Raw genomic sequence first — 24337 nt, forward strand, 5'->3', positions numbered from 1 at the left:
TAAGGGTTCCTGCTAAAGGCTTGGCCACATTATTCATCAGCTGACACTGGTAACGTTTCTCTCCAGTACAAACTCTGTGATGGGTAGTAAGGTTTGAGCTGTGGTTAAAGGCCTTGCCATATTCTTGACATTGGTAAGGTTTCTCTGCAGTATGAATTCTGTGATGTTCAGAAAGAGTTGAGCTCTGGTTAAAGCTCTTGCCACATTAGCGACATTTGAAAGGTTTCATTCCAGTATGAATTCTGTGATGTGTAAGCCTTGATTATGGCAAAAGGCCTTGCCACATTCTTGACATTGATAAGGTTTCTCTCCAGTATGAGTTCTGTGATGGCAAGTAAAGATTGAGCGCTGGTTAAAGGCCTTGCCACGTTCTTGACATTGGTTTCTCTCCAGTATGAATTCTGTGATGTTGAGTAAGCCATGAGCTCCAGTTAAAGGCCTTGCCACAATCCTGATTATTTATAGGGTTTCTCCCTAGTATGAATTCTGTGATGTCGAGTGAGGTGTGGGTGTTTGTTAAAAGCCATGCCATGTTGTTGACATTGGAAACGTCTCTCTCCAGTATGAATTCTGTGATGTTCAGTAAGGTATGACCTCTGGTTAAAGGCCTTGCCCCATTCCTGACATTGGTAAGGTTTCTCTCCAGTATGAATTCTGTGATGTTGAATAAGTTGTGAATGGAAGATAAAGGCCCTGCCACATTCTCAACACTGGTAATGTTTTCCTCCAGTATGAATTCTGTGATGTTGAGTAAGGTTTAAGCTGTGTTTAAAGGTAGTGCCACATTCTGGACATTGGTAAGGTTTGTTCCCAGAATGAATTCTGTGATGTTGAATCAGGTTTGAGCTTCCATTATGCCTTGCCACATTCTTGACATTGGTAAGGTTTCTCTCCAGTATGAGTTCTGTGATGCTTAGTAAGGGTTGAGCTGTGGTTAAAGGCCTTGCCAAATTCTTGATATTCATAAGGTTTCTCTCCAGTATGAACTCTGTGATGCTTAGTAAGATTTGATCTCTGCGTGAAAGACATGCCACATTCTTCACATTGGTAAGGTCTTTCTCTAGTATGAATTGTGAGATGTCAAGTAAGGTGTGAATTCTTGTTAAAGGTCTTGCCACATTCTTGACACTGGTAAGGTTTCTCTCCACTATGAATTCTGTGATGTTGAGTAAGTTTCGAGCAGGATTTAAAGGCTTTGGCACATTCATTACACTTGTAGTTTTCCCCTGCAATATGAATTTGGTGATGTCTATTAAGACTTGAGTGATTGTTAAAAGCCTTGCCACATTCTTGACATTTGCAGGGTTTATTTCCAGAATAGATCTGCGAATGTCCATTTATTGATGAACAGTCCTTAAAGGTTGGACCACCTTCTTCACATTTGTGTATTTTTCTCCAGTATGCATCGCGGATGTTGAGATAGTGTTGAGTGGCATTCAAAGAATTTACCACATTCCTTAAAAATGTAAGTTTCCTTTTCCCAAGGGCTTATCTCATTGATGTTTAGGCTTGATGACTGACTAAACATGATCCATGGTTTATTAGATGTGAATGGGCTTTTTCCCTCACAAATTCTCTGATGATCATTAACACTGGAGGATGGGTTATGAGCTTTCCCACATTCATTATATTTATGAGGACTGTGTCCCAAATGGTGAACCATTATGTATACTGAGGTTAGAGTTTGGATGAAAGCCTTTCCCACATTTATCACATTCATAATGGTTCTCTGCAAACCTAGCCCTGACATATCGGTGAACACTGAAGCCCTGGTTCAATGTTATCTGATATTCAGTGTACTCAGCAATTCTGACTCCAGTGGAAACCCTCTGGTCATTCTGGATGGTTGACACCTCTGTGAAACCCCTCTCGAATGGATGCCACTGAGCAATTTGTTCCTTCATTTCTACATCTCTGATGATCAGAAATAGTTGACTGAAAGGACAGGCCAATCCTATCTTCCAAATGGCTCAAATCATTATTTTCAGCATGAACTAGGTTACTTTTTAGATTTTCCAAATGGTCTGTCCACAAATCGCTATAACTGAATATTTGATTGGAGCTTGTGCTGACAGAAACACAGTGCTCTGCAGAAACATTTGACTTAAAAAAAGAGGTTTTCTGCAGCAGTTTATATCCTTCACTATTTGGGGCATTGACATTCTCATTAAGGGAAACTGCCTTGGTTTGGTTGTATCATCCAGGATTTCACTGATGCTCTTCACTGTCCCCATCATTGACCCAGTCTCTGCATAAGTGTAAAATCTCAACAGCACTGTGTTTCTATCTGTGCATTGATCCATTCTGGAAAGAACTTTCTATGCTCCACTGTAGCAGGAAACTCTGAGTGTCATGTGACCATAGAGCTGAAAGATACCAAAAAAAAAAGTAAAACCATTGCACTTACTACATTCAGAAAAATATACTGAAGACTTCTAATGTAGAAGCATTGAGGCAATCAGACAGTATCAGAACAATGGCTGAGAAAGAGTCATCAGGACTTCATTTCTCCATGGACATACAAAATGGCATATAATGTACTGAGCATGGAGTCTAATAGATAATTCTGCCTTATGGTCAGGGTGTAGCACAAATCACTTTCCTGTATCTCTATCAATCAGAAAAAGGGTCACATGTGCTCAAAATTAGTGGAATGATCGATATTGAAACAGAAAACTGAACAGAACCAAATAGAGTACAGTAAAAATAGGAACATATCAAGCACAGGAAGAGTTGTTTATGGCAGAAAATATCAACAACATTGACAACCCATGAACTAAATTAAGAATTGTAGAGAAAGACCTACTAAAATGAAAGGTAAAGAACTGAAAACAGACACAGTATAACTGACTGTAGGAATAAAAGTAATTATAGAGGAACAATGGATAATCAGTGTCCACAAACTAATAGTAAAAGACAAGTACAAATTTCAAAAAAGGTCTAACCAATAGAGACTCCATCATTCAGAAAAGCAGAATAAATCTCAACTGATCTACATCCATGAACCAGAATTAAAGACGAATAAAAGAAAAAACTCCAACAAACAAAAACTGCATCCCGATGAGTTCACTGGATATTCAAACTGACACTGAAGGAACTATACCTCAAGTCTCCTCAAAGATTTCTACGGTGTGAAGATCACAGAAACTAGCAGAACACTCTGTCTGTGGCACCAGCATTACCAGATCATCCAAGCCAGATGAAGACACTACTAAAAACAAAGTTTACAAACTACAGCCTGTGAGGAATATTCACTCAAAGCCCACAATAAATAGCCATCTGAATCAACAGAACATTTTCCCTTTTTACAAGATGATCAAGTGCAAAATGGTCCTAGAATGAAGGGTGCTCCAACATATAGAAAAAAATATAAATTCAAGCCTCCACATTAACAGAATGAAGATCAAAAATGATATGATCATACTAAGGGAGACAGAATTCAAATATGGGCACACAGGACAATGTGTCATGCTAAAAGCACTCAACGTAGAGAGAGAAGGAAACCCCTCAATGTAAACAATGCCATAGATGTGTGAAAAGCTGAAACATATTCAGTAGGGACAGTCTCTTAGCTTCTCCTCTATGATCAGCAGGTAATGAAGTGACCCCACCACTGCCTTTGAGTATAGTCCAGGATACTCTAGTCAGAACAATTATGCAACCTAAAATAGAGTAGAGGAATCTAAATTGAAAAAGTTAAAACTATCTCTAATCCCACTATGACATGATTACAGAAATCCCTAAAAATCATTGTTTTAAATTTTTTACTGTTTTTGGTAACTGTTTATTGTTTATTTCTGCCAGTTTTTCCCTACTAGATTTTCTATTTCCCAATTCCTTCATGTTATACAATACAGAGTTAAGAAAAAATATTGGAATAAACAAGTTAATTTCCACCACAGGAACTAATAAAGGAAGAAATTTTGATGAAACTTAGTAGAGCAGAGGAAGAAATAAAGAAAAATCTGAAAGAAATAAAATAGCAGATTAACACTAACTCAACACTGAAAGTAATACCCATTTCAATGAACAAAATCAATAAAACTGGCAGTGCTTTATCTCTGTAAAGCATTACTTAGCAACAAATAGGGTAATTTTAGGGGGAAAAATGAGAGAATTCCTAAAAATAGACAAGTTATTAAGACTGATGTACTAACCTTGAACCAAAGAAATTGGAAATCTCCTTAAAGCAGTAAGAATCCAGAAAGTTGAATTTGGAATCAATACTCTCCCAGCACAGAAAAGCCCAAGACCTGGGACTCTTACATTGATGAAGGCAATGAGTTCCCTAAATAAATTCCATGTTGCATGAGTCTTCCCCATCCCTTTGTTCAGATTCAGTATTTTCCTTTATTTTGCCTTCTATATGACAAAGTCATTTTTCTGCTTCTTCCAGTCTCCTCTTTACATCAAACCTGCTTCTAATCTTGCTTATTAAATTGTTCACCTATGTTTGATTTTTAAAAATTTTGAGAGATGGGACGCCTGGGTGGCTCAGTTGGTTAAGCAGCTGCCTTCGGCTCAGGTCATGATCCCAGCGTCCTGGGATCGAGTCCCACATCAGGTTCCTTGCTCAGCGGGGAGCCTGCTTCTCCCTCTGCCTCTGCCTACCATTCTGCCTGCTTGTGCTTGCTCTCTCCCCCCCCTCTCTCTGATAAATAAATAAAACCTTAAAAAAAAAAAAAAAAAAAAAAAAAATTTTGAGAGAGAGAGAGAATGGAATTACAAGAATATAAGAGGGAGCTATAGAGGCAGAGAGGGAATCACAAGCAGGCATCACACTGAGGGCAGAGCCAGCAAGCATGTTACTACTCTCTGTTTCCCTTTTATCTCTGGCCTTGGCCTTATCTGTTTGTTATGTTGCAGATAAATTCTTTCATCTTGGCATTGTCAGAGTCTGTACCATCCTGTCTCTACACTGGAGAAGCCAGTGAAGGGTCCTGCTGTTTCTTTCAGGCCAAGAATCTGCAGGGGCTCTCCTTGCCTTCTATGGGCAGTGCTTGGTCCCTGACCTGAATGTGGCCAGTTTGAACTAAGTGAGCTCTGGTCTGCTCCAGAAAGGAGACTGGATGTCATCTCCATCAGAGCTGAGGCCCTGCAGAAATCTCTGCTCAGGAGACATGATGTGGGCAGGGGCTTACCTTGCTGAGCCTGAGACAAGCCTCACTGAGAAAGGAAGTCCCCTCAGATCACAGGGGGTGGGGCCTGGTGCAAGCAAGGCAGACAGCCAGTGTCTTCACTAAGTGGGGCTATATTCCTCTCCTCCCTAAACCATGTCTCCACACTATCTGCCATCTTCCATGTGGCCTCTTCTCTCCTCTTACTTGGGGAGTTTCTCCTGTCACTCTTTAGTCCAATGTCTGGGACATTTAGGATGACCTGACAGTTACCTAGTGGTACTCATGACAGGACACACAAGTCTAGGGTCCTCCTACTCCACTGCCATTGCTTCTCCTGGTAATCCTTATTGTTTTAATCCTGTTAAAACTCATATGGATTTTATAAAGCTTGTACACAAGCCAACACATAAAAATTAGTTTTGTTTCTACACAACAAAGAACAACTCCCAAAACAGAAATATCATACATTTACAGCAAACCTCTTCCCCCACCAACATCCTTCCAATTTATCATAATGGTAGAGGTCAAACCAGAAACAATGAAAAGTGCAATATACTGTGCAGGAATCAAAGAATGAATAAGTAGGAAACCTAACTATGTTCTTTCACTGGAATAATTGAAACATAATAAATCTTGAAGCGATCTACACAAAATGCAATCTCTACAAAAACTCCAATGCCATTTGTGCACAAAGATCAAAATCCATCCTAAATTTACAAGGATGTCATGGGATAACTCATACCTAAAATAATCTGGGAAGTGAAGAGCATATATCCTGATTTATGACATACAACAAGGCACAGATATCAAACTAATGTCCTATAGACATGACATCAGGAGTAGAATAATGGAAGAGTCTGGCTGAGCTAGATGTGCATGTCTCCAATGTTCATGTGTATGACAATGAACTGAAGTTCCTATTAAAATTCATATTCCGATTTGGATGTTTGGGTGAGGTCTGAGTTCCTACTTTTCACAAATGTGCCACTGATGTCTTACATTGACAATGCATGCTTCCCACAGAATTCCAGGACTGAATCACGATGAAGAGTTTCAAAGGTTCCTAAAAAGCGGGAAGAGCATAGAGGTGAGCATGGAGACCTTCCCTTCCATTCCCTCTTCATTCAAGCAACTCTACCCCTATAAAATTTTCTCTGTACCTCCTCTTCTTTTTGTTTTTTCAATTCACCACGCCACCGTATTCATGGAAATAGCTCCATCTTTAACGAGAAACGTAGGTGCAATCTGCTTCTGGCTGCAACCCTGGATTTTGTAGCTTAGACCCCACTGCATCCGTGGCCTTTATCAATTTCAGGTTTCCCCTGCATTTTTTCCTAATACCCATGGCTTCAGCCTACAGGATCACTTCTTTGAACCTAGGCTTCCTTCTGAAAACTGACTTTGCCTAAAATGAGCACAGTTATACAACCTGGTTGCACTTTCTGGTCTTCCCTGAATCCACTTACACAGAAAAGACTTTCTGAAACCTGTGGCCATTATCACACTCCTCAATGCTGAGAGATGACAGAGATCACACTCAAGGAAATGGAGTTAAGAAGCTCTCACAGAAATGACTGTTCTTCCATGTACCCCCTGGGCTGCTCAGTCTATGAAGACCACTGGCTCTTCTTGGTCTTCTAGTTCACTTCTTCACACTGCTGGACAGACGTTTCACTTTCCCTATCCCCTCCCCTCTACATTAAGAAACTTTTATCTCCACTGTGATACAGATCAGTTTGCTTTCCTAGGACTTTATCCTACTGTGAATACTTAGGATTAGCTTCTTTGGAAGAGCAGGGTTAGTTTTCTTTACCTGCAACTTCTTAGGACACTAGATTAATCTACATAGGTATATGCTACTCAGTATCCATCTTGATTTCTTTTCTATTAATGTATAATGGACAATGTTCCACTAATTCAGGTGTACCACATGGGTGTTCAACAACTCTGTGGGTTCTATTGTGCTCACCACAAGCAGCTACCATCTTGTACCATAGAATGCTATCCAGATACCATTTGAGAAGTTCCTTGTATTCTTTTCACCCCATGACTAATTATTCCATAACCGCAAGACTATACTTCGCATTCCCATTTCCTCATGTTGCCTATCTTCCTTCTCCATTCCACACTGGTAACAATTAGGCTACTCATTGTACTTACAGGTCTGTTTCTGCTTCTTTCATTGTGTCTTGTCATTTATGACAACGTGGTTTGAACCATGAAGTATTATGCGATGTCAAGTAACTTAGACAAAGACAAATACCATATATATTCACTTATGTATACAATCAAAACAAGAACATAAATGAACAAACAAGAAACAGGGTGCCTCGGTGGCTCAGTGGGTTAAGCCTCTGCCTTCAGCTCAGGTCATGGTCTCAGGGTCCTAGGATCGAGCCCCGCATCAGGCTCTCTGCTCAGCAGGGAGCCTGCTTCCTCCTCTCTCTCTGTCTGCCTCTCTGCTTACTTGTGATCTCTGTCTGTTAAATAAATAAATAATTTAAAAGAAAACAAACAAGAAACAGACCTATTAATATCTATTTTATTTTGAATAAAGCTCATGGAGAATCCTAAGAAATATAAAAATTCCAAGATGACACACATTCCACACTCTAATCTGTTGTTCTGTAACAATCTCCCAGTACTGGTGGAAGACAGGAGGTTCCCAGATGAAAGTCCAAGTGTCTTATGGCTCATGACACAGCAAACACCATAAACTTCTTCATCACACTAATTTCACTTGTCAACTGCCCACCCCCCACTGATAAGGGAGATGCTGCACATGCAGTGGGTTTGTGTTGGACACTCTGAGCATAGGACACCCCAGTGTCTTTAAGGAATATCTAGCATATCTGCCTGATCCTTGGCCATGGAAGGAGACATCTGTTTTCCTGTACAATGAACTTATTTGTCCTCTACCCAAGAGCCAGATGTGTTCACTATATTCCCAAGCCTTTTTATACACAAACATGAGTGGAATGACAAGTACAATTAAAACATCAATCAAGGAAATGCTTTTGAAGATCACGACATCACCACATGACTTCAAGGAATAGTTAAAAGTCTGTAGAAGGCACATATATGAATATATGATTTGGGGCACATATCCACAACAGCAACCAATATGTTTTCCTTCATGATCTTTTGCTGCTCACCTGGCAGTGATATACAGTCACATGCAGTGTAGATCACAAAGTCAATGTACCTGGAAGGTTTGACTTTAAGATGCTTCCAACCATCAGCCATAGGGCCATTTGTGAGGGTCTGGAAGACCCCCAAGATGCACACTGTGCCACCAGGGACACATCCCTGGCCACTCTGTCAACCTAACAAAGAAGTGTGCATCCAATGTCATGGCAGAAATCTTTAACCCAAAAGCTATCAGTGTGGGTCAGACTCCATTACAGACAATGTCCAATGTTTCCCTGTTTGGCAATAAAAGCTATAGAACTTATCCTACCTCCAGTGAAGTAAAGAGCGACATCTATCAGGTTGCCACGATTGCAGGGACAGCCTGCAACACAAAGCCTATGGCAACTGCCCAGCTCCTGGAGGCATGTCTGCTGTGGGAAAACGGGAATAATCATTCATCTGAGCACAGAGGCCCATGCATGGTCTGTGACACCACAACTGACATTGGGTGTCTGGTCCTGAGAGGCTGCTAACACCACTAGAGGAAGAATACATAGAGTTAATTTAACGGAGAAGTCAGCATCTAAGATCTTGCCTGTGTGAATCCATATCAAGACATGACTTGTGTAGGAAAGACTGTGTGGCTCAGTCAGTTAAGCTTCTGCCTAAAAACTGAATCCTGATGCAGGGTCCTGGGATAGAGCCCTGCCTGGGGCTCCCTGCTCAGTGGGGAGTCTGCTTGTCTCTCTGTCTCTGGCCCTCCCTTGAACTTGTGTTCATTATCTCTCTCAAATAAAGTCTTTAGAAAAAAAATGATTTGTGTAAGAAAATGGAAAGAAAACATAGTTCAACTTCTCCAGAATACATTTCAATCTGTTAGACGTGTTGGGGGAAAAAATAGAAAACCTCAGACACTAAGAAAACCACAGAGCACAGTAACTTATAATCCATTTCTTACTTAAATTTTACACAAAATGATGTGTTTATAGAGGATTATACAAAGGATTCAGTCTCTGTGGTAGGGTATAAGAAAAAATTTCTAAGACGAGGGAAAAAACATCACTAACCACAAAATGTGAAATGAAGAATGAGATTACAATAAAATTAAAAACTTTTCTGCATCACAAGCTCAAAAGATAGAAATAGAGGTAGACTGAGATATGGGGACAAAAGACTCATTCTCACAATATACAGCCCTACAAAGATTGAAGAAAAAAGTGTAACGAAAAGGTGACCACAAGAATTCATTAGACACCCTGTAGAAGAAATTATCCCATGGTTCATGTCCAACTCTGTAATAACAGAGAAAGACAACACCAGCAAAAAAGCAAATAAAACCCAGACTTAGTATCATCATGTATGAACCAGGAACCCAACATCAAAATCACATAACCTACCAAAATGTGGAAAAGCCAGAATCCCCATGCACTGCTGGTGGATATGAAAATGGACACAAGTGTTAGAGAAAGAACATGATAGCATCTATTAAAGCTGAACATATATAACCTATTTACCAACAATCCAGTCCCATATAAATAGCCAGCAGATATGCATGCATGTGCTAGTAAAAGACAAATTACAGATTTTACATACCAGTACCATTCATGACAGTCCGCACTGAGAACCCTCCCCCCATTAATAGTAGAATGATGCAATCACTTGGTATTCACACAATGGAATTGGAGCATTCTTCTTCTCCTTCTCCTTCTTAAGATTTTATTTGTTTACATGAAAAAGTGCTACACATCACTTGGAATCAGGGAAATACAAATCAAAACCACAATGAGATACCACCTCACACCAGTCAGAATGGCTAAAATTAACAAGTCAGGAAATGACAGATGTTGGCAAGGATGCAGAGAAAGGGGAATCTTCCTATATACACTGTTGCTGGGAATGCAAGCTGGTTCAGCCACTCTGGAAAACAGTATGGAGGTTCCTCAGAAAGTTGAAAATAGAGCTACCCTACAACTGAACAATTGCACTAGTGGGTATTTACCCTAAAGATACAAATGTAGTGATCCGAAGGGGTACGTGCACCTGAATGCTTTAGCAGCAATGTCCACAGTAACCAAACTATGGGAACAACCTAGATGTCCATCATCAGATGAATGGATAAACAAAATATGGTATATGTATATAATGGAATACTATGCAGCCATCAAAAGCAATGAAACCTTGCCATTTGCAACAATGTTGATGGAAGTAGAGGGTATTATGCTGAGCTACATCAGTCAACCAGAGAGGGACAATTATCATATGATCTCTCTGATATGAGGAATATGAGAGGCTGGGTGGGGGTCATGGGGGTTGGGAAGGAAAAACTGAAACAAGATGGGATGAAGAGGGAGACAAAGCATAGGAGACTCATAATCTCACAAAATAAACTGAGTGTTGCTGGGGCTGGGAGGGTAGGGAAAGGGTGGCTACATGATGGGCACTGGGGAGGGTATGTGCCATGGTGAGTGCTATGAAATGTGTAAGCCTGATGATTTACAGACCTGTACACCTGGACAAATAATACATTATATGTTAATTTAAAATAAGTGTGTGTGTGTGTGTGTGTGTGTGTGTGTGTGTATAAAATTTATTTGTCAGAGAGAGAGCACAGAGTGAGAGGTGTGCAGGCAAAGCAGGCAGAGGGAGAAGCAGACTCCCTGATGAGCAAGGAGACCCATTCAGGACTGAATCTCAACACCCTGGGATTATGACCTGAGCTGAAGGCAGATGCTTCACTGACTGTGACAACCTGCCTTCCGGGGACCCGTCCATTCTAATGAATGATGCACAGTAATACATGGGAATACACACCAACTCACAAATAGACAGAAACAAAGCCAAATACAAGAGCCCGCACTGCCTGACTCCATTTACAAAATGTACTCCAAAGTACAAAATGAGCACAGCAACCTCTTGCCTTACAGGTGAAAAGAGTGCCAAGTTTGGGGGAGGGTTACTGAGGAGCTCAGAGGGAATGTTAGAGGACAGTACTCTGTGTTCTGATCTCACTGGCTTGGAGAGATGTGAACAGTTTGTGAAATTCCACTGAGTGGTTTTCACTTCTCTTATGCACACGTGACTTTACTTTAAATACAAAAATGTACTCATGAAAACCAGATGTACATAAATACATAAGCATTACAATGTCCACGTACTGACAGACTGAAATCACAGGTATGATGTAATGTCCTACCGTGACCAGATTCAAAAAGCATGCTTAAGAAAAAAAAAGCATGCCTTGGGCACCTGGGTGGCTCAGTGGGTTGAGCCGCTGCCTTCGGCTCAGGTCATGATCTCAGGGTCCTGGGATCGAGTCCCGCATTGGGCTCTCTGCTCAGCAGGGAGCCTGCTTCCTCCTCTCTCTCTCTGCCTACTTGTAATCTCTCTCTGTCAAATAAATAAATAAAATCTTAAAAAAAAAAAAGCATGCCTTTATTTCTAGCTAAAGCAACGTTACTGAATGCGTAATGGTCACAGAGAAGGACTGAAAGTTTATATTTTCCTAATACAAACACAGGAAAACACAAAACAGAAATAGTAAAACAAAACAATAGGTAAGGTATAAAGTAAAACATTAAAATACATGGTCAATCCAAATCCCAACATCTCCATTATAATATTAAACATGAATGAAACAAACGTTCCAGGTAACACTAAATGATGCTTCAATATATTTCACTGGCATTTTTCCTGTATCTATAACTTAAAGAAATGACTATCAAATTATGAAAAAAAAAGAAAGAAAGAAAGAAACAATTCAGGTAGTGATAAGCAATCAAATAAGCAGCATGGCAACATAAACATCTCATAGAATAATTGTTAACACGAAAGGCATTTGTCTCTCTTAGCATGTTGTTTCAATATCAAAAAATTCACGTTTTAAACATTCTACCTCTTGGATATCAAACATCTGTATGTGCGAATTCATACACACATATATACAAATACATACCCACAAACACATGCATTCAGGGAAACATCTCTTTTTAGCCCGGGAGAGAGAAAACCGTTCCTCACAGAGGGAGGACATCATCCAGATGGTGACAAAGTAGTTCCACCTTCGCTCAATGAGCAACTGTTCACATGAGACACCAGTGCATGATTCTCAATACAAAAGTGTGAGGCTGAAGCACCGGGGACCCCAGAGACCAAGAAGGACAACCATAGAAGTGTAACAGGAGCAATTTCACGTGGATCCCAGTGCGTGTTCCCTGGGCCAACACAGTGTGCCACTAGCAAGGACCAGAGGAACTACAATGGCTTCAGGATAAAAAAGACAGACCAGAGTGGACATCCAGCATTCCCCAAATGGCAAACCACTCCCTGGGTGGCCCAGTGAGAGCTCACCTCTCTGCCTCTCTGCTTCGGCCTTCAGCTTCCCTGGGGGAGTCTGTAGTGAGGGACCACTGGGGACCCTGTAGACACGGAGAAGGTGGGCAGGGCTTACAGTAACTAGTCCTCAGATCTTAGAGCTGCCAGACCAGACAGTGCTCCAACTTGTAGTGTCAATGAATCAGAGATCCACGGGAATGTGGATGTGGGCAGAGAGGAGATGAACCTACCTGGCTAAGGAGATTTGTCAGCAGCTGTGACTGACTTAGGTGTCCTGCCAACGCTTTGAACTAGAACATTCTCTGTTCTCTGAGTAGCTTTGCAAGGTCTAATTCACTTCCCATGGCTGATCCTAGCCTCCAATCCTGCCCCACTGGAAGCCTGAACAAAGATCCTAGACAACCTAAGAGCCTTTCTAACCAGCCTCTGGGGAGAAAACCAAGCCAGCAGCATGGACCAAGCACTGAGCATAACCTCTTGCTCTTCATGAGGAGGGAGCCTCCTCAGTGAACCTGGGAAGCCTGAGTGCAGCCTATGGTCCTGCTGAGCAACAGAGAATAGCCTTTGGTCCCGCCACATGCTTAGCATCACCTCTGGCCCTGGCTGATCATGGAGTTGCCAGCATAGGTTTGGAAGGCACTCAGGAGTCCACACGTATCCATGGACAGATGTCTAGCCCTCTGTGCTCATAGAGAATAATTTTATATCCAAAATGATCGCACATGTTTTAACACCAGAAGCTGCCGAGTTCCATGGGATACCTCTAGAAGGAATGCCAAACAGTTGGCTACATTCAGATGATGGTGAATAAAACCACTCAAATTTGCCTTCCTGGGGTGCCTGGGTGGCTCAGTGGGTTAAGCCGCTGCCTTCAGCTCAGGTCATGATCTCAGGGTCCTGGGATCGAGTCCCGCATCGGGCTCTCTGCTCAGCAGGGAGCCTGCTTCCTCCTCTCTCTCTCTGCCTGCCTCTCTGCCTACTTGTGACCTCTCTCTGTCAAATAAATAAAATAAAAAATTGCCTTCCTGACAATTCACTAAAGGAGAAGTCACAGATACCAGAGTGAGCAGTTCCACAGTATTTCAATGAAAATTGGCATCAGACAGATACTTCCCATGTTTCAAATGCACATGGACTATTATTTTTAACAAGGTGCACTATTCACATTCAAACAGAGAGAATTCAGCATGAAACATGACTTGTGGGTGACTTTTTAATCATTAAAAACAAAATCCAAAATATTCACCAGTGTCTGACATTTTCCTCTGCATACTGCATACACTGTATGTCCCACACGTTACTGATGAATTATCTACTATTAATGTATTCAATGTTTGAGATTCCATGGATTAGGGCTAATACTACTGTCCTTTCACTGAAAGAAATGATTTAGATAAAGGAAGGTACAGGGAGCCTCTCACTATTGGTAGAGTCAGGGTTTGAATTTGGGTGCCCTACACAGGAACAGGAGGCACACAGAACATATACCATTCTAGAAGGTGCCCATGTTTGGGTTCTCTTCCCTTTTTGATACTGAATGGTTCACCCAGCCATCCACACACAGAACAGCTTCCATGAATGGACATTTCAAAGTGAACATTCTAGCCCATACCACAAATATAGACTGAGTGGTTTTCTGTTTGAATCCTCAGAACTAGACACAAAAGATCAGACATCCAAGGTACAATATAGGAAAGGCCCAACACACAGGAGTCCACATTCTCTCCTGGAGAACCAAGTCGACACAACTGAGTATCTCATTACCTTACCCATGAGCTACTACCTTCCCTGAAGAACACAACTATGAATGTGTCCCCAGATATAGGTTCTCAAGGTCTAGTCCCTAGACAGCCACCTGAGACTGGGTAAGAAAGGAAAGGTGAGGGGCTGCACCCCCAGAGCTACTGACATGGGCACAGCAATTCAAGATTTACAAGTGCTCCCAGTGATTCTGACCCAGGGCAATTTGGACAACCTCTGCAGAAAATAAGTCCCAGGTCAACCCTGAGCTATTCCCACAGAAGTCACTCTCAAAAACCCTCTGTGCTTGTGGTCATGTTAGTGTTGGGACACATAGACACAACATACACAACACACATTTCCTTTATTCATTACTAAATCTGACTCTAACAGAGTCTGTCTTGGCTTCTTCCACTTCCAAGTCTATCTTCTCTTCCAAATAATACCCATCTGAGGACAGAAACAGAAATAAGAACCACCAGGATTCTGCACCCCAATGGAGAAAAAAATGGACCAAATAACCTTTTAGAATGCTCCAGAAACCAGTTAGGAGAACACAGCACGCCCACACAAGTACAAATGAAGTAGAGACATTGAAGAGACAAGGAAAGATTGGGACAGTTTCCCACAAGGCTGTTCACCCTAACTTCCATGGCAACACTATGAGAAAACTCCTTCCTCTCCTCAGTGCAGAGACAAATGAGTGACCTGAAGCTTCAATAATCTGACTTCTTTTCACTTGCCTGACATGGAAGACACAGAGAATGAGAGCACCTCTGGAGGCAGTGTGGTGGCTACTCAGACAGAAGGCTAGTTTTTGCTCAAATAAGGAAGAGACTACAGAGCTGAAGGCAAAGGGAGAGGAGAGGATCACTCATTCTAAAGTAGTAACTCCCCTTCCTGAAACCAGGAAATTACTGTAGCATCGACTTGATAAAATGCTCAGGACATGTGTGACAGAACCCAGAACTGCTATTATTAGTGTTCGCCTGAAGAAAGCAAGTCCATCATTCTGGACCCCACAGGCTATTTTCTTAAATTCCAAATTACCACTCAAAGATCACAAGGCATAAAAAGAAACAGAAAAATATGCTCCAATTAGAGGAACAAAATAAATCACCAAAACTAGCCCTAAGTTAATAAAGACTCATATATTGCCCCCCCCCCAAAAAAATCACTGGGAAGAATTCAAATTACCATCATAAAGATCCTCATGGAGGAAGAAGAGAAAACACACAGGTGATGAAACATAATTGGGAAAATGAAGCATGACCAAAATATAAACCCAAAGAGACAGAAAGTGTAACATCCATGAACCAGAAATTGAGAGCCGATGAGAACAATTACTGAATTGAAAAATACACTAAGGGATCAGCAACAGTCTTGAAGGACAAGAATGAATCAAAACTCTTAAAGACACCTTTTCTAAATTCTCTACTGAGGGGACCAAAGAAATAGGTGGAAAAGGACAGAGTCTGAGGGACTCAGGGACACCAACGAGTGGTCCAATATGCACATTAAGAGGCCCCCATAAGGACAGGTGTGTGACCTCTGTGGACACAAGAGACAATTCAAGCTTGCTAAATTCTAAATAGGATAAAGGGCAACACATGAACCCAGTAACAGATTGTAATTAACCCATCAAACACCAAAGATAAAAAGAGACTTTTGACATGGCATGGCAAATGCACTTCACCTTGTGCAAGAGCTCCTAGAAGGATATAGTGGGATTCCCAGCAGTCCCAACAAGAATGGGGCTGGCATAATTTATTCAGGTACTGAAAGATCGAAAAATACTACCAAGAATACTTTACTAGGCAGAACTCTTTTCCACAGATGTAGAAATGAAGACATTCCCAAGTAAAGACCCCTCTACGTTTACCAGTCGATCTGTCCTACGAGAACCATTAAAGGAAAGCTCTCGATGAAATAAAAGGATTCTACCCAGAAACTGCAACCACACGAGAACACAGAGCTCTCCGCTGAGCATAAATACGTAGACAATTAAACAAACCTGCAGCGTTGTAATGAGATACCAGTCACATTTATTTCTGCTATACAGTATTTTTTTTTAAGATTTATGTATTTATTTATTTGACAGACAGAGATCACAAGTAGGCAGAGAGGCAGGCAAAGAAAGAGAGAGAGAGAGAGAGAGGAGAAAGCAGGCTACCTGCTGAGCAGAGAGCCCGATGCAGGGCTCAATCCCAGGACCCTGAGATCTGACTTGAGCTGAAGGCAGAGGCTTAACCCACTGAGCAACCCAGACACCCACAGTTTTGTTTAAAAAAAAAAAAAATGTAAGACTCATCAATGTAGGTCATATAGTACACAAGGAAAAGAATCTGTGACATCGGTAACAAAGTAGGTGCAGGGAGGAGGAGACAGGAAGAAGAGTTTTCTATGGAATTGACACTATGAGTTTTAAATGGTTCAATTTACAACTAAGCTGTTTTAAAGAATCTCTAAGGTAACCACAATGAAAATACTCACAGAACACACAAAAGCCAATGAGAAAGTACCAGGACCTATCATGTGTTTTAATGCCACAATTAAAAATAAAATGTATGTTTTGAATTTCATACAGAAACATGACACAGAGGTATAAAATGCTTCAGAATTACTATGAATTCTAAAAAGTCTTTCTCTCATGCAGAGAGAATAAAAATTCACCCACAAATACATGGTGAAATTAATTCTATCTTTCTTTTTTGAAGGTTTTATTTATTTATTTGACACAGGCAGAGAGAGATCACAAGTAGGCAGAGAGGCAGGCAGAGAGAGAGGGGAAGCAGGCTCCCCGCTGAGCAGAGAGCCTGTTGCGGGGCTTGATCTCAGGACCCTGAGATCATGACCTAAGCCAAAGCAGACGCTCAACCTACTGAGTCACCCAGGCACTCCAAAATTAACTCTACCTTGATGACAACTCAACAAGACATAGTACTACATTCACTGACCACTCAGCAAGGAGAGAAAAAGTAGGGGTCACATGGTACATATGTGTGACATACAAACACAAGACAAAGACACACATAATTTACTGGCAGAAAGCATAAAGCCCATTCATTTTGAGTTATACTCACATTGTCCTGAAATATACTGAGCTGAAAATTCTCTTCCTGTAACAAACAAATTAATATTTGGGGTTAAATTCTGATACATTCTGAGGAAAGTAGAAGAAAAAGCTCATGATTAGTTTTCAATGAAGCAACATTGCATTGCTGAACACAAGGATATTTCAAAATGGAGGTTTGGGGTACCTGGGGGCTCAATCAGTCAAGCAGGTTCCTTCAGTTCAGGTCATGAGCTCAGGGTTCTGGGATCCAGCCCCACACTGGGCTCTCTGATGAGCAGGGAGTCTGCTTCACCCTCTCCTTTTACCCTTTCCCCACTATTTCTCTCTCTCTATGTCTCAACAAAATAAAAATTTTTTAAAGATTTTATTTATTTATTTCACAGACAGAGATCACAACTAGGCAGAGGCAGGCAGAGAGAGAAGAGGAAGTAGGATCCCCGCAGAGTAGAGAGCCCGATGTGGGGCTCCATCCCAGGACCTTGGGATCATGACCTGAGCAGAAGGCAGAGGATTTAATGCACTGAGTCACCTAGGTGCCCCAAGAAATAAAATTTTAAACAAACTATATGGAAATAGTTCAAGTTCTAAATGTGCTAGTTCTCCAATAGCATTTGTTATGTAGGAATTCTAGGAAACAAATAGAGACATTACATTACTTCACCACTGAGGAATGGAACTCATAGGGTGGAAATTTCTATATGTAAAAAAAAAGAAAAAAGAAAGAAAAAGAAAAAAGAAAAAGGACATTTTGAAGGGAAATAAAGCAGTACATTTTCTCATTTTAGGGCGGTGCTTTGTTATCTGAAGTTACTGACAATTTTGTATGACTAAGATTAAACCCTACATAATATTAGAAAGCAAAAGCCAGAGAACATTAGAAATCTGTCTCCAGTGTTCTGGGAATTTCCCCACCAAACCTCACTGTGCATACAACTAACCTGACCTACTTGTCCCATGATGAAAACCAGAATTGACAAAGTCTGTAGCGCACAGGTCCTCAGAAATAGGATGACTTCCCCAGGGCCTTTGCAGCAATGGAGGGAGATTATGGAGGTCCTCCCCCTCCAAGGAGAGTCTACTGGCCCTCCCTCTGGATGTGATGGACCATCACTGAAGCTGAAGGAGAATCCCTAGAGAACGCAAGAACTTGATAATATTGGAGAGCAGATGTTCCTCTGGGAAAGAGAGAGACATAAAACTGGGCAAGTCTCCAACTGACATTCCTTCAAGGAGAAATAAACCACTGGTTAAGGTCTACCTTCCTCCTTCAGACTTGGACCTCCCCTCTGTCATCTGCCTCAAACATTCCCACCGACCTGGATGGAAGCCTCCAGTCTCCTTTCTGTTCACATCCCAGAGCTGCTTCTCTTGCTCCAAAAACATGATCAGGACTGGCTTTGACAGAAGATCTGTTTATGAGGAAAAAGGAAAAGGACTATTGTTGTCAATTCTAACTTTCCATCAGGTTTGTGTTCAGCAAAGAGGAGACACTGTAGAATTCTAGAAAATGGTTTCCCAAAAGCTATGGCCCAACAGTCCCTTTAGAACACACTGGAGGTATTTACAATGTTCACATCCTGACCTCCACTTCCAAGTAGTAGACATGGTAATAAGAAGGGGAAATTTCAGTTTAAGATGTGAGAAGTGCCATTCTATGCCACCAAGTGTTTAGAACTGCCTCTCAACTACATCAGGGTTGATGTTACCTTGAGGAAGGAGAAGCCAAGGCTGAAAAGGAAGCATCATGAAGATTTTTCTCTCCATCTACAAACCCTACTTATTTCCCTTTCTGCCTGGATCTGAATTCACCTCATTCAAAGTGAAATCTCCCAAGAGACAGTCTTCACAGGAAGAACAAAACCCTCAGTGAGGTTTGGGAAATCTGGAAGGAGTCTTCGTCACCCAAGAAGAGGAGGTGTCCGTAGTTCTCCAGCTTCACATCCCTGTACAGTTCCTGCTAAGAGTGGGCCAGGCATCCCCACTCCTCCTCAGAGAATTCTATGGCCACATCTCTGAAGGTCAGCTGTCCCTGTAATAAATACTAAAGTCACCAAGTGGCTATTGACACAGTTCACGATGATCCCTAAGATGAAACAGAAAGTTAGTGTCACCACCTAGAACCAGATTAGACCTTTCCTTCTCTCTGACATGGGTGTGGAGTTAAAGAAAAACCTATGGAGCAAGGGGCTGCCTGGTTGAGAACTTTCACTCCCAGAAGTCAACTCTATCGACTACACAGAGATGACAGCTCTCCTTGTCCAGTGCAAAATGTTGGGATGTGGGAGATGAGCCAATGGTCAAGAAATTTCTGACATGTTTGTGATCTGGACTGAATGATGAAGGAATTATTGAGATAGCCATCGTACAAACACTGAGGAAAGTTGTGAGCAGTGACTGCTTCTATTCTTTCAAGTGGGGAGGGGGAGAGGAATAGCAGGAGGCTCTAAAGAATTTGGAAGCAAGTTTCCAGGACCCTCAGGGCCTCCCAGCTGGAGTTTTGAAGAGGCTACTCACTGTTTAGCAACACTTTAGTCAAGAGACCCTCCAGATATCTATCAGTGGGCCATAAGCTTGAAGGATGATGGCCAACCTATATTTGGGGAATAGAGTTCAAGATGTTTCCAGAGCAATTTTCATATGTTAAAGAGGAATTACAAGGTCCTGGAGGTCTGGCTAGTGTCAAGTTAAGGCTGCTTTTTGCATCCAACAAAATATTAACCTTGAGGCAGTTGTGAGTTCCCTGAGGAATGTCCTACTCTGCCTTTCTCAGGTATTTATCAACAGACTTAAGGGGCACCTGGGTGACTCAGTAGGTTAAGCCTCTGCCTTCAACTCAGACATGATCCCTGGGATCTGGGATCAGGAGACCCTCATCAGACTCTCTGCTCATCAGGGAGCCTGCTTCCCCTCTCTGTCTGCTGCTCTGCCTAATTGTGATCTCTCTGTCATATAAATAAATAAATATTTTTTTAAAAAAAATTTAAAAAAGAACCAGACTTGAAGTTGATGGAAATTTAATTTTATCTACACATCTTTTGACTTTGTTCTCCTCATCAGAAAGCCTAAGCAAGGGGTCCCTGGATAATTCAGTTGGCTAAGGGTGTGCCTTCAGCTCAGGTCACGATCCCAGACTCCTAGGATGGAGCCCTGAGTTGGGCTCCCCACTCAGTGGAGAACCTGCTTCTCCTTCTTCCCCTTTCCACACTCATGTGCTCCCTCTATCTCAACTGAGAAAATGTTTAATCCAAACAAAAAAGAGAGAGAGAGAGAGAAACCTACAAGTAAGAGAAAATGAGATGAATGAAGTTTGCACCTGAATTGGGATAGTTCCTGCATATTCCTCAGTATCCTATGTTCCTTACAAATGACAGGAGGGAAAATAGATACATTACAGGGGAGGATCTGGAAGACAGCACCAAGCCAATAAAAGAAGTTCATATCAGCTGAATGGAAACGAATTGCTATCAGTGCCTAAAGCACATCAAAAGACACACCACTGATGGTGCTTTTCTGTAGACTGAAAACAGGAATTCAGAATATAGGCCTAATTTTGGAAATACACTGGATATACATACTCAATTCAATCAATATATGATCTGTAGAGGCTGCTTTTAGGCAAGCAGGCTTGAGCAAAGGAGTGGAGGGAGGGCCCCAGTGACCACTTGGCTGAGTCCAGACAGGCCCAGCGGGGGACCCACCTCCACTTTCCCAAGGCCCTAATGAACCAATGGGCTTCTGAAACCAAGTACGATGACCAAAACTGGGAAGGTTTCACATGTTCCCCATAACTCCCCTTTAAGAAACACCCCTACTCACTGTTCCTTACAGACCTGCTCTTCTGTGCCCTTCTGCCTGCTGGTCTTTTAGGTATTCAATTAACTTCTCCAGCCTTTGTCCTGCCTCAGGGGAATTCTGACAGTGCTGTGGGATGAGCTTCCAGCCAATCACGGACCCTCGTCTGGGGCCTCGGGCAACTGACAGAGACACTACACTGAGACAGAACAGTGTCCATGAGCTAGAAATATCTAGTTTAGTCCTTTTTAAATTTTAACTCCTGAAGATTTATGTAATCTTTTCTTTTTCTTTTTAAGATTTTATTTATTTATTTGACAGAGATCACACATAGGCAGAGAGAGAGGAGGAAGCAGGCTTTCCACCAAGCAGAGAGCCTGATGTGGGTCTCGATCCCAGGACCCCGAGATCACGACCTGAGCCCAAGGCAGAGGCTTAACCCACTGAGCCGCCCAGGCGCCCCTATATAACCTTCTTTTTAAAGATTTTATTTATTGGAATGCCTGGGTGGCTCAGTAAGTTGGGCATCAGCCTTTGGCTCAAGAATGTCTCTCACAATGGTGGGCGGGTTTCCTTCCTCAGCAGGGAGCCTTCTCCCTCTGCCCACTGTTCACCCTACTTGTGCTCTTACTCTTTTCTTACAAATAAATACAATTGTTTAAAAAGATTGTATGTCTTTCAAAGAGAGCGAGAGAACGCACAAACAGGGAGAGGAGCAGCAGGAGAGGAGGGTGCTGGCTGATTTTGGAGCTCACTGTGGGGCTGGATCCCAGGTCCTCAAGGTCAGGACCTGAGCTGGAGGCAGAAAGCAGACTCTTAGCCAACAGAACCACCCTGGTCCCCAAGATTTACTTATACTTTAGAGGAGATGGAGATCAGCAGAAGAGGGAGAAAGAGAATGTCAAGCAGACTCCCCTCTAGGCACAGAGCCAGAAGCGGGGATATCAGTCCAGGACCCTGAGATCCTGACCTGAGCTACGACCAACAGTCCAAGCTTAGTTGACTGAGATTCCCAGGCACCCTCCTCTAGTGGACTTTCACATGCTAAAGGTGGAGAGATACACACACTCACATTTTAGAATGAGAAATTTCCAAATTTTTCTGGACTCATACCCACCGAGTTTATATCTGCATTTCCTTATTCCCCAGCTACACAGCTGATCGAAAATCCAGATGAGCCTGAATGAGAAATGATTTCCCTCTCTGATATCCCAGGACCAGACCTCAACAGACACAGGAATCTCGGACTTGACACCTTCCCCTATGGATCTGCCACCAAAGGAGTATTGTCACTCCTCGTGGGACTTCAATTCAAAGAGACAACAGCTGATGCCCTATCAAAGCCAGGTTGGGGTCAGGGCAAAATGCTCTGGGACATAGAGAAGCATTCTAAAGAACAAACCATGAGTATCACTTCTGATCACATCTTAAAAATAGGTGAATGCAGAAGTCAGAAGCACCCAGACTCAAGGCATCCCCATCTGCAGCTTCTAAACGCGAGGGTCTGCAGAGAAACAGAGGACACAGCTCCGTAGGGACACCAGGCTCACCTGAGAACCGGCCATTTCTGCCTTCGCCTCCACCTCTAGATTTCGTCCTCACGAGGGATCTGGGGGAAATCACAGCTGCGTCAGGAGAAAATGCCCCAAAATCCAGCAACAGAGCTCCTTCTCCTCACACCACTCACCAGTTGGCAGGACTCGGAGATGCAGAAAAGGCCCAACTTCCCAGTCCTTTGCGTCAGGAGCAGCTCAGAAACTGAGCTCCCATGAGGACACCCATCCCTGCATTTTCCCCACCTGCTTTGTGGGGTGGGAGGGGTCCCCTGCCACCGCCACTCACAACTTCAGCATCAGCATCGGAACCGTGGGCAGCATAGACCCGACCCTCCCAGACTCACTGAGCAGAAACCCTGTCACCTCTCCAGGACCAAAGTGGCAAATCCACTCTAGGAAAACCCTCTGGCTCCCCTCTGGCCTCCCTGAGAAACTCCTGGAGCTCTTAATTAACACAACAGTGTTGTTTTCACACAAACCAAGGGACAGAGTCTGAGGGTAAGGCCAGTAGAGAAGATCCTTCCTGAAACTCCACAGGTGACCCTGCTGGGAAGGAACTGGGGAGGTGACCAGGCCAAGCAGGGGAACCAAGGCTGGGGCTGGGAGCAGAGTCGGAGCCCTGCCTTCTCCACCGTCAGAGTTTCCGGAGACTGACACCTTCTGCCTCTTTCTGCTACACAAAGGGAGATACCCGACAGACTGAACTTTACTATATAAATGCAAATGTGTCTTTCAAAGTAACACAGGATTTCAGAGCTTTTCCTTTATCTGCCTTTCATTCAAAATAACCAGCTGAAAATAATGCTCAGGCCAAGGAGACATATTTTGGGGTAACAAATAGTCCCCTTCAGTAAGTGTTTCTGTTTATAAGGACCTGCCACACAGTTGTCCACAGTCCGTCTACTTTTTACTCTCCCATCAGCGATGTACAAGAATTCTAATTCTCAGCGTTCTCAGGAAAATTGGGTGTTGTGGTTTTTCTTTATTTTAGCCATTCCAGAAAATACTGACTGGTTTCTCACTGTAAAGTATGAATTCTTACAACAGCTGTCTTGCTGACTGAAATGAAAACCACTTAAAAAGCAATAGGTTGAACACAGAAAAAAGCAATTAATGCTTAAGTGGGACTCCATTTCCAAATAAGTAACCTTTCTCTTCTCCACAAACCTCTTCTCCTCACTTCTCAGCACTTTGTTTTGGGAATTGGTTCCACCCCGACAACATGATTAACAGCACTGGCAGCACAGATACAATTCCTCTGGAATTCAGACATAATCCAGTGTTTTCCTACAAACCCCCAACCCCTTCCTCTGGGTCGGCTGCAGGTTTCACGCCCCGACCTGCTGAGGCCTCCTTGGCTGGCAAAGCAATGAAGCTCCTGCTGCCCTTGACCCCCAGCTCTGTCTGCACGTTCTGTTCCGGGTCTGAAGCATGGAGCTCAGTTCACACAACAGAATGAATGTGAGGAGAGGAAAGTTTGTTTTTCCTGTGTTGTTCTCAACGATGTCAGACAGTTTCACAAAAACACACACACACACACACACACACACACAAAAACCCACAAAAAACATCAAATTCTTAAGTATGGG

At 42.5% G+C, this 24337-nt stretch overlaps 1 pseudogene; it reads right to left on the minus strand.

The window, feature by feature from the left end:
- Positions 1–352: 352 nt before the first annotated feature.
- LOC101674151 lies at positions 353–8366 on the minus strand (annotated as a pseudogene).
- Positions 8367–24337: the final 15971 nt, after the last annotated feature.

The sequence above is a fragment of the Mustela putorius genome, unplaced genomic scaffold (assembly GCF_011764305.1).
Source record: "Mustela putorius furo isolate JIRA1106 unplaced genomic scaffold, ASM1176430v1.1 tig00000196_pilon_pilon_pilon, whole genome shotgun sequence".
NCBI classification, from domain to species: Eukaryota; Metazoa; Chordata; class Mammalia; order Carnivora; family Mustelidae; genus Mustela; species Mustela putorius.